Genomic DNA, 12,268 nt, shown 5'->3' with positions numbered 1-12,268 from the left:
GGACGGGCGTGAATTCTGGAACAGGATAAGTATTGAATGCTAATAAGAAAAGTATGCAGCTCCTCGAATACTTAACTTTTATTTATCCTTGTTGTGAATACAGCATTCTTGATGAGACATTTCATACGATAACTATCAAACTATGTAAGGCTAATGGCGCCTTGCTAGGTCGTAGCCATGGACTTAGCTGAAGGCTATTCTACTATCTGCTCGGCTAATGAGCGATGCTTCGTCCGTGTAGTCGCTAGCAATCGTCGTACAACTGGGGCGAGTGCTATTCCGTATCTCAAGTCCTGCCTTGTGGTGGCGCTCGGTCTGCGATCACACAGTGGCGACACGCGGGTCCGACATGTACTAAATGGACCGCGGCCGATTTAAGCTACCACCTAGCAAGTGTGGTGTCTGGCGGTGACACCACACTTTTATCTGTGGTATCTAAACATGTGCAAACATTACTGTGCTGGCTGTTTTTTCCTCTACATCGAACAGTCGTCCCGTAATCACTTCACATAATTTGCTACCTGACGTGTTTATACATGGTCGTAGCTGCTTCACAAAGTGCACTACACCCATCAGTATAGACTTTCCATTCTGCATCCACGCATTCACACTTCAACATATGGTCAGCTGCACAGGGGAAATTAAGCGCTAATGACTTTCTCTAGTCATATTTACATGGAGATATTACCCAATCTTAAAAACATATGACTTGTAACTGTTCTAATTATTTGTCTGCAAACGACGTAAATGCTGATGCAATGTTATTCAATACACCACCATCAGTCACCAACAGAAATATCTGGACGTAATACCACTATACTCTGCATATGCAGGGTGATTCTGTGATGATGATATAAACATTCAGAGTTGATGGAGAAGGGTAAACGGAAACGACCGAACCGGAAGTTAAAATTGTCTGACACCTCTGACAGAGAACCTCTTCTCTGAAAGCTCTTTGATTTCCATATTTTGGGAGGAGGAACAAAACAATAAAAAATCGTCCTGTAAACATAGGTCCTAAAGTGCATACCATAAGAGTTATGAGGACTTCTTCAGAGGAAGAGATTTTCACAATAGCAAAGATGGAGAAGTGCTTGTAGCTCTCTTAAAGTGTGCACTTGAGAGCTTATTTTTTCCTGACGATTTCCTGTTGTTTTGTCCCATACTACCTCCTCCAAAAATATGGAAAGCAGAGAGCTCGCAATAGGAAAGGTCCACTGTCAGAAGTATCAGAAAGATTTTCGCTTATAACTTTCGACTCAGTGTTTCTGGACCAGTTGCCTTGTCTCAGGCTGATATGTTTACCCTTATGCTTCATCTCTGACAGTTCGTAACATCATTCTGAATAAATTTGGTTGGCCTGTCTTGCCATTCTTGACGTGTATGCAACTGAAGATGGCTTACAGTGAGAGCTAATGATCGCTTATTTATTTATTTGCTTACAGTTAATTAAACAGATCAGATTAGGGCCATAAATCCCTGTCTTACATCGCATTAAGAACAACACATACCAAAAAATATTACAAAACATTCCCAATTTCTGTGCAGAGTCCAGGTTCAATTATGTGTATCTGAAGGTATGTTTAGTCCCATCATATAGAGGTACGGTAATAAAAGAGAATATTTAAATGAGAGTGACAATAGTTATTAAGAAAGAATCGAATTTCAATGAGGACTCTGTAACAAAAAGAATGGAAAAGTGTGTGTGTGTGTGTGTGTGTGTGTGTGTGTGTGTGTGTGTGTGTGTGTGTGTAGGGGGGGGGGGGCAGTGCTGACCAGAATGAGCTGCAGGTAAGTGTATGGAGGAGATAGGTATACTGATACAAAGCGAACCTTTAGCTGTCTTTTGAAGTTCAAAGGAATTTAATTTCTCTGTATTCCAAAGTTGGTTACCGATTACAGAAAATGATTTTGAGAAGATATCTGTGTTATGTTCTGGTATAGGAAAAAGTTTATCTGGTTGAGAAAGAGTATTTGTGAGCTACTGCCCAGACTGACTTATCAATTAGAGGGAGCGCAACGAATGCGATTATTACATGGAAACACAAAGTATGAGAGTCTTGGCAGGTAGCCGTAATAATTATTTGTAAGCAAGATTAACATGGCCTAAATAGCGAACGTCACAAATGTATCACACGCACGCATTCAACGCCAGCGTAAGTTCTTCTACGGAATTCCTAGAAAAATAGGACGACCTTTATCATGTATAACGAAAATTAGTGATTTTACAAATTTCTTTCGAAGCTCGAAAGGGAAAGCGTTTTTAAATTTCTCTAGAGAAACAAATGTTGCTAACACCTTGTTAGAGATTCCAACTGTCTGAGTCCAGTGTAAGGGATGGTCCATAATTATCCCCAGGTTCTCTGCAGAAAAAGAAATAGTTATTTCTATGCCATTGAGGACGGAAGAGATTTTGCGAGCGACTCTGACTGTTTTCGTTTTAGATGATTTAAGTTTCAAATCTATGTTCCGTGCCCGCTCTGATAGGGCAATTAAGCCAGCATTTACATTCTGAAGGACTGTGCATAGATTTGTTGGACTCGCACTTAGGTGTAACTGAATGTCTTGAATATATAAGCAATTTATGCACTAGGGGTGGATAGTCAACACATAATTAACATACAACGTGAAAAGTAAAGGACCCAATACTGATCCTTGTGGGTCCACTGATAGTACAACCGTACATTGTTACCGTTTCGTTCCAATCATTATGCACTGTTGGTGGCAAGTAAAGTACGAGTTGAACCCTTGCACAAACCTGAAGAAAATTTTGCCTTGTATCTTTAGCAAGCTGAAAGTCACAGTCGACAATATCGAAAGCTTAGCTGAAGTGCTAAGAAAAACGTAATAATCGCCAGCTGTTTGTCCACAGTTTGTTTCAAACCAGCTGTCTGTTTTATTTGAAAAATCGTCGTGTTGCTGTGGCTAAGATAAGCAATCCGGCATAAAAAAAATAATGGCTTGTAAAAATCCTTCACAAATGGAACAGCGCGTGAAACCGCTTATAAAATACCTTTCAGAGTGCTGAATACGTTTCGTGCCCAGGAACAATCGTGCAGCGGTGGTCGCCGCTACGTATTTCGACGTGTACTGTGTCGAGGATTACCGCTGCTCAGACCAATCCTCATTGTGTGGCCGGCAGGGATGAAGCCACTTAATTGGACTCGTGTGGGCGGTGCCCGGCGAATGCTGTGAAATTCCGCGAATATCGCGCGAGTGACTGTCTCCTTGAATTCACAACTCATAGCAGGCTGTATGTGTTACGTATGTCTGTCTGTCTGTCTGTCTGTCTGTCCGTGTAACGTTTCCTGCAGGAAACAGGCAACCTCCCGTAAATCCAGCGGTATTATCTGTGCAATTACGGGGTAGGATTCAGCTTTCGACATCTTTAGCGAAACTAAAATGCCTTATACAAAATGGTTTAGCACAGGTGTGCCATCATCAGTAGAACCTCACTCTTATTTCATCCAGCCCTCACTTATTTCTTTGTTTTGGGAAATAGTGATGTTGCAAAAAAAAGAAAACAAAGAAAGCAATTTGTATAGGATAAAACTTACCATATTTCAGATAACTTAACACGCTATAAGTAACCCTCACTTCTGTTTTTCGTAACTGAAAAACCATGATTGCACCATATGTGTAAACATATTTGTAAACGTTTTCATTTCTTAAAGAATTTCAGATGCTTAATGTGACAGTTACAAAGTTCTCGATCTTGAAACTTATGATTCAGTTACAAACCTAAATATCAGAATTAACAATCTAGCCAACCCGATGTTTGTTGATTCCGATAAAGTAACAGGTTTCTCTCAAAAGTGAATTTTTTGAAGTTACGAGTAAAACAAGATTCGATTTTGCGACCCACCCATTCTTACGCACTGAAGTGACAAAATTCGTAGGACAGCGTTATGCACATGTACATATGGCGGAAGTATCACGTAGACAAGGCATAAAAGAGGAGTGCATTGGCGGGGCTGTGGTTTGTAATGAGGTGAAAAAGTTTCCGACGTCATTATGGCCACACGGAGGGAATTAACAGCCTTCGAACGCGGGAAGGTAGCTGGAGCTAGACACATGGGACATTCCACTTCGGAAATTGTTAGGGAATTCAGTATTTCAAGTTTCACAGTGTCAAGAGTGGGCCGAGAATACCAAATTTCAGGCATCACCTCACACCTAGGGTAACGCAGTGGCCGACGGCTTTCACTTAACCGGGAGCAGTGGCGATTGCGTAGAGTTTTCAGTGGTAACTGACAGGCAGCGCTGCGTGAAAAAACCAAAGAAATCAAAGTGGAACGTACGACGAACGTATCCGTTAGGACAGTGCGGCGAAATTTGGGGTTATTGGGCTGTGGCAGCAGCCGACTGACGCGAGTGCGTTTGCTAACAGCACGACTTCGCCTGCAGCGCCTCTCCTGGGATCGGGAAACCATATCGATTGGACCCTAGACGACTGTAAAGTCGTAGCCTGGTCAGATGAGTCCCAATTTCAGTTGGTAATAGCTGACGGTATGGTTCGAGTGTGGGGCAGACACCACGAAACCATGAATCCAAGCTGTCAAGAAGGCGCTATGGTTCCATAATGGTGTGGTGTAAATCAGCCGAAGTGGAAATGGTTATGTCCGGGTACTTGGAGCTCATCCGCAGCTATTCATGGACTTCATCCGACGTGAATCCCATAGAACATTTAGGGGACATAATCGAGACGTCAGTTCGTGCCCAAAATTCTGCACCGAAACACTTTCGCAGTTGTGGGGTTATGGAGACAGCGTGGCTCAGCTGTAGGGAACTTCAAACGATTCGAGTCCGTGCCATTTCGAGTCGCTGCACTGTCCGACTCTGTATAAACAGGTACCCCATGACTTCTCAGCTCAGTGTACTATGCCACTTGACGGAAATATGTTTCGATAATTTTGTACCCTGTTATTCTCCAAGCTATTGTCTTTTAGCTTTTCCATACGTTGTTTTTTAAAGGAATTAATGTATAAGTCACCTTTTCGTTTATGATTTATAAATAGCGGCTGTGTTGAATTTGGAGGAAACACTACTGCGGATATAAAAAAGTGGTGCATTGTGTTATAGCAAAACACAAAAATGCTTATTTGTACATGAAATTACACGTCCTAAAAATGCAGCATTTACTTTTTTGTTCTCTCATTCACATTATTTTTACCTGTAACGAACGAAGAGATGAAGCTGGTAATTAACTTCTAGGATGCTACTACGCGAAGCCGGATTGGCAGTCGGACAATATTCGTAGCTGCGTGCAGACTGTGTGAGCTTCTTCGTTGAACACTGTTGAACAGTGTACTGCTGTATGGTGAAACAGTGTAATGCTGCGTTGCGCGTATAAATACTATGACAAAATATGGGCACTACGGTAACACAAAGACAGTGATAGGTGAGCTTGAAGTATTATAGGTCTGTATTCCGACTTGTCGTTAGGAAATAGTAAATGGCTTCCTCACAGTGCGTATTTTGAGGAACGATACTGCCAATCAGCAGTAATTCCTGAATTTCATCGTTTTCAGTTAGCAGAAAAACAGTAATCAATACCATATCTCGATGTACCACAAGTGCTGCTTTTTCGGGGTTTTCAGCTCATTGTTAGCGGAATGTGATGCAGATCACGGTAAGGAACGCAGTTCTTTCTGTACATGTGACGGAATTGTTTCTGTACTAATAGCCGGGAAATTTTTTTATGTACCATGCAGCAAGGTAGGCCGAAAGCGAGTACATGGCTTCCCTCCCGGAACAAGCCAGTACCTGCCGCATATCAATGCTGCCAACTGTTGAAGAGTTGCGAAGGTGCAGGCATTACTTTTCAGTCAACCCTCGTATTTGTGGCAATTAAGGAGACAAATAGCATTGCTGATCACAGAACCTGTCACAAACTCGAAATAGGAGAAAAATATTGAAATATAGCATTACGCGAACCTACTTCCTGTGGTTCTATAACTTGGCGTCTGTAATCGCATTGCCACACTGAACACAAACAACGTTTAACAATTTTATTGATTATGTTAGGATCTCCTGAAGGCTGTTACCGGCGATGCATAATTGACAGTTATAAGAATTGTACGAACGGTGAGGTGTTTCTGATAAATCTTCAATATGCCAAATCAAAATTGGTAATATAAACCTACATGGGGATGAGAAATAGCACTTTTACATTGGTCTTTCAGTTCTGTCATTTCATTGGTCGATCGGTTAGAACTCCGACGCCATGGTGCTATTGTTAGATCACATTTTATTTCTGTTCCTGCATCTAATGACTTGGTGCTGCAAGGATTTTTAGCATAGTGCCGTCAGGGATGACATCACATCAGAACAATCAAAGTCGAACACAGACAGTTGCGTCTTTCCTCTGAGTGGATCGTTGCGTGGGTGAAATCATGTCAGCACTCGACACTGTGGTTTCTAATTATCGCACAGAGAACGCTTCAGAACATGTCTATCAGTTTTATTTGCATGCGAGCATGCATTCAAAAAGAAATGGCGTTCTTTTATTGCAATTTCCGGCTCGCATTCCAAGAGAACTACTGAACTGCTGGCAGCTTTAGTGTGACATTAGCTAGTACACACCCCCCCACCCCCCACCCCACACCCAGCATATGTTCTCCTCTGCACATTATCGCCAACTTTGGCATCTAAATAAAGTAGGAAGAAAGACTTTCCTTGAAACACTTGTTTTTTAAATGATGAAAGATGAATGATATTTAGTTTGTGTGTGTGTGTGTGTGTGTGTGTGTGTGTGTGTGTGTGTGTGTGTGTGTGTGTGTGTGTGTGTGTGTGTGTAGGGGGGGGAGGAGTGGGATGTTAATGACGAAGCAATTCGTGGTGCATGGCAAGTATTACCGAAAGCTTCTTCTCGGATAAGAAAGCTATAACTATCCACAGTGAGGGTGACACTTTCTACAAAACATGCATCGTCTGCATTACTCCTCTCCGTTGTGGCACTTACCTGAACGGAGTGGCCGAGCGTTTCTAGGCGCTACAGTCTGGAACCCCGCGACAGATACGGTCGCAGGTTCGAATCCAGCCTCGGGCATGGGTGTGTGTGATGTCCTTAGGTTAGTTAGGTTTAAGTAGCTCTACGTTCTAGGGAACTGATGACCTCAGAAGTTAAGTCCCATACAGCTCAGAGCCATCTGAACCATTTGAACTTACCTGAATTGCACACTGCAACCCCATTTAAAATGAAACAATATCAGATGTGTCCACTATACTCACTGTTTATGAATCACGTGATTGCTGGAGTCCTTACTTCTCAATTAGGACAAACTGGACGACTTCAGGCGGTTAATTCTCTGTGTCTAACCAGGCTAATAATGGTAATATAATAGTAATAAAAATAATAATACAATGTACACCACCGAGGAAAATGACTGCAAGGAAATTTCCAATCAAACACATTGGGGAATATCAAATTGACCATGCAGTAATAACTAGAAAACTCTCTCCAGAAGTCAGGAACGTGAGGGTAAGCGAAGGTTTCGTGGAGTCCGATCACCATCTCTCACAAGTCAAAATCTGCTTCATAACTAATCGAGAGAAGTGCCGAAAATCTACACTGCTGCGCAGTGACCCAGAATACCTAAAAGCCGGCCGGGTGGCCGAGCGGTTCTAGGCTCTTCAGTCTGGAACCGCGCGACCGCTACGGTCGCAGGTTCGAATCCTGCCTCTGGCATGGATGTGTGTGATGTTCTTAGGTTAGTTAGGTTTGAGTAGTTCTAAGTTCTAGGGGACTGATGACCTCAGATGTTAAGTCCCATAGTGCTCAGAGCCATTTGAACCATTTTTTGAATACCTAAAAGAACATGCAGAGGAGTTTGCACAATCACTAGATACTAACACGGAAACTTAGGAAAAGCTTCTTGGAACCAATCAGCAGTCATCAAGAAAACTCGGTCAACCACCACGGAAAACTTAACACAGGTGGTGGACAACAGAATGCGACAGAGCACCTGAATTACGTGTTCAAGCCTGGAAGATTTGGCACAGCCATCAAACACCGGAGAATTGGCAGAATGTTTTGGAAACACAGAAGACAACATCCAAAACCATCAGACAAATTAAGCGCACGTACAATCACAAACTATTAGAGGAAATTGATAATAATTTTAAAATAAACACCAAGGGAAACTTTTATAGGACATTTAGGGAAGGACTAGCAACCTTCAAGCCACCCACTCTGTTTCGGCGCCCTGATGTAACACTTGAGACGAACACAAAAGCCAACTGTGAAATCCTGAAACAGCATTTAGAGAAGTTACACAACTGTGAACCACCAGCAGAAGAACTTTACTTCCATGTTGCGACCCCAAACCAGGATTCAACTCCACCTACGCATGAGGAGATACGAAACATCGTATCACATCTGAAAAACAACAAAGCATCAGGGGAAGACTGTGTAACTGCCGAAATGCTGAAGATTGGAGGTGAACTCTTGATTGACAGACCAAAAACTATCATTGCAAATAAATAGGAAAGTGGAGTCATACCAGCAGATTGGAAAACTGCTTTGATTCACCCTCTACACAAAAAAGGCGACAAGACCGATCCTTACAGCTATCGAGGCATTTCACTCCTACCAGCCGCTTACGAAGTGTTCTCACGTGCTTTTCTCACCAGAGTAGAACAACAAACAGGACACATGATCGGTGAATATCAGGCAGGCTTCCGCCCACATCGATCCTGCGCAGAACAGATCTGGAACCTGAAGATAACACTGCAACACCGTCAGTCGAACCATACAGTAGTCAGCTTCGCAGATTTCAAGAAAGCATACGACTCGGTTCATCGCACCAATCTGTTCAACACACTTCGTGAATATGATATAGATAACAAAACTACTTAATTAATTGAGCAGACTTTAAGCGACACAACCTCAAAAGTACTCGTAAAATTCATGGAAGAAGTTTCTGAACCTTTTCAAATTAGGACAGGAGTAGGATAGAGTGATGGGTTATTCCCACTCCTCTTTAATCTGGTACTGGACAAGCTTATCAAGACTTGAGAGAAAGAAATACCTGGAATAAATACGGGAACAAAGGACAAACGAATCAACATAAAATGCCTTGCTTTTGCTGATGACCTATCAATAATTACGCGGACTCCCAAGGAAGCCAAAAATGGCATCGAGAAACTTCATGAGGTTGCCGCCAAAACCGAACTCCAAATTTTTTACGATAAAACACAATTCATGGACTCCAAAAGCTCAAATCTGAAACCAGTTGTAACAAAATACGGTGACATCAAACAAGTTAAGTACTTGGGTGAAATGATCAGCAACACTGGCAACGAAAAAGTAGCTCACAAAACACGAGCAGAAAAATTACGTAAAGCTTATACAATGACCTGGAACATATACAATAAGAAATCGGTACCCACCCAAGCCAAACTTTACCACTATCATACAGTCACTCTTCCAGAAGAGCTCTACGTAACTGAAACATCATCATTAACCATCAACATCAAGGACATTGAGAAAATGGAAAGGCAAATACTCAGGAAAATATTTGGACCCAAGATTCTAGATGGTATCTGGATGCCCTAAAGCTCCGAAGGATTGAACGTTTCAAGTCAGTTGCACGGAAAAGATGACAAATTCTACGGACATTTAGCAAGAATGGACCCCTCTAGAATGACCAAGAAAATGTTCCTTCTCATCAAAGGGACTCACCAAACCAGGGCACGCTGGCTAACAGGAACCCAAAATAACCTTACGGAACTCAGTATTGATCAACTAGAAACCACACGGACTGCGTATGGACAGAAAACCAACTCTGGTAAGTTCACAACCAAAAAATCCGACGGAAAAGAATCTGAAATTGAAAAACGCATGGTCACAAGAAAGAAGACTGGCCCATAGTGAAAGGATGAGGAAATTTTGGGAAGAAAAGGAGAACACGAAAGCTAAGAAAACCAGTGCTAATTAATGGTTCCGCGTGCTCCTTGGAGGGCGAAACGAGTAAATAATAATAATAACGTGTACCCCCTACGTAGTTACTGCTGTGTCGTGCTGTCAATTAATTCATTTATCTCTTTCGAAGCGAGTAACGAAGCAATTTCAGGACGACTGCAGGTACTATCTACAACTTGAAGAAATTCTCGTGAGATATTTTGCATTTGTTATGTATAAGTAGCACTTTTATCATAAGCAATCTACGTGATTAAGCATAACAAGTGCGTGGATTATGTGAGGAACCTGTAATGCTACTAAATTAGAAAAAAAGTTAAGTGTTGATAACTTATATAATCAGTATTAGAGTCTTAAAATTGTGATAATAGCATTGATCTTTTGAAAATAATTTAGTTTCGTGAGTGAAGCAGAATCGAATTGCCTAGTTTTTACTTCTCAGAAAATTTCATTTTTACCCCTCAGGAGGTAATTAACCGTAGGATGGGAACCTCTGTGTTAGAGACTCCCCAACGTATTCACACCACTCAGAGAATGACAAATCAGATATTCCTTTCTTGCGAGTGGTATGGAAATCAGTAAGTACCTTTATGCTTGGGACTCAGCAAATAGAAATGTCAGTATCTTACTGACATCAGCATTATCTTCGCATCAGAAACTGAAAGAAAAGTCATTGTCTACAAAAGCATGGTTTCACGGCGATAAATAGGGTTAACCAAAATTTGCGATTTGGAATTACTCGTGTACAAAAGTTACAATGATGGCTCTAATAATATTTCGTCCGGTGCATATTTACAGTAGAGAATTAACGTCAAAGAAGGGGCGATCTGGCACTGCTGTACTTTGATGTACAACGAGTACAGGGGTTGGACAAAAATATGAAAACATTTCGAGAAATGCAGGTCTGAACATGAATGCAGATGTTAGAGAGGCCATGAGGTTGCGTTGTTGACTTTGACCACCATCAGAAAATGGTTCGAATGGCTCTGAGCACTATGGGACTCAACATCTAAGGTCATCAGTCCCCTAGAACTTACAACTACTTAAACCTAACTAACCTAAGGACATCACACCACCAGCACCTGTGCAATGTCTTCAGTACGTCGGAAGCGGCAGTCGTGGTCAGAACAATGTTCGGTGAAGTTGGGAGTGCACTATGTCGGAGCTGAGTGAATTCGATCGTGAAAAAATTGTGGGTGCTCGTGAGGACGAGGGCTTCTGTGACCGAGGTAGGTGACGTGTTTGGTTTTACAAGAGCCACAGTGTCGAGTGTTTATACTGCACACAGGAAAAACATCACCCCCTAGTTCACACCACGGCAAAAGTGTGTGTTGAGTGAACGTGACGGGCGGTCGTTGAAGAGGAGTGTGATGAAAAATAAGAGGACGACAGCAGCGACAGTCGCTGCAGAATTGAATGTCCTACTTGCGAATCCTGTAAGCACCAAAACAACACGAATGGGCTCCATAAGCAGCGAAGTGCAAAACCGGACATCAGTGATGAAATGCCCGTAGGAGGAAAACGTGGTGCCGGAACCATAAACTTGGACTACGGCAGCAACGGAAAAAAGTCGTTTGATCGGGTGAGTGCTGTTCCACGCTGTTTCTCACTTATAACCAAGTTTACGTCTCAAGAGTAAAACACGGCAGGGGTTCGATGATTTGAGTGGCCATACAGTAATATTCTATGGGCCCCGTGATCACTCTGAAAGGTTGCATTACTGCCAGAGGTAACGTGATCATTTTGGCTGATCAGGTGCGTCCCATGGTACAATGACTGCCAGCCAGTTGTGATGCTATGTTCGAAGGCGACAGGGCCCGTGCCCCCACAGTTCGCATCGTCCAGGACAGGCACAGTGAGCATGAGGATGAACTGACGCATCTCACCTGATATGTCTGCGTAAGCAGAAGAAACTAACGATCTAAGTGCGAAAACAATTTATTGGACTGTTCAATTAACCAAAACAAATTCTCCAAGTATAACACCAACACAAAACAGTGATCCGCCTTCGAATCACACCTACATACAAGAATAATATAGAAAACAACTGAAATAATTTCCTACTAGTCTTCGCCAGAGACTTCTCCGATATACCAAGCCTAATCCAAGCCTAATCAGCGAAAAGATCCAAGCCGGGCTGCCGGAGCGGCAGCTATCGACGTCTGCTGGCGGTCGATGAACTGCTGCTGCCTGACAAGGTCAGATGAGCCCCTGTGGGTCGGTGGAGTCTAAGCCGGAAGGCTATTCCTCCAAACTGACGGTGCGTGTGAGGAGTCCTTACTTCTTGTTTTATGTCCTGTCAGTCTGCTGGGACGGTAACTGCCGATGTGCGGCCGAGCTCCGACC

The sequence above is a fragment of the Schistocerca serialis genome, chromosome 8 (genome assembly GCF_023864345.2).
Source record: "Schistocerca serialis cubense isolate TAMUIC-IGC-003099 chromosome 8, iqSchSeri2.2, whole genome shotgun sequence".
In the NCBI taxonomy this organism is placed as follows: domain Eukaryota; kingdom Metazoa; phylum Arthropoda; class Insecta; order Orthoptera; family Acrididae; genus Schistocerca; species Schistocerca serialis.
The sequence above is the reverse complement of the archived record's forward strand: the minus strand, read 5'-3'. Positions refer to the sequence as shown.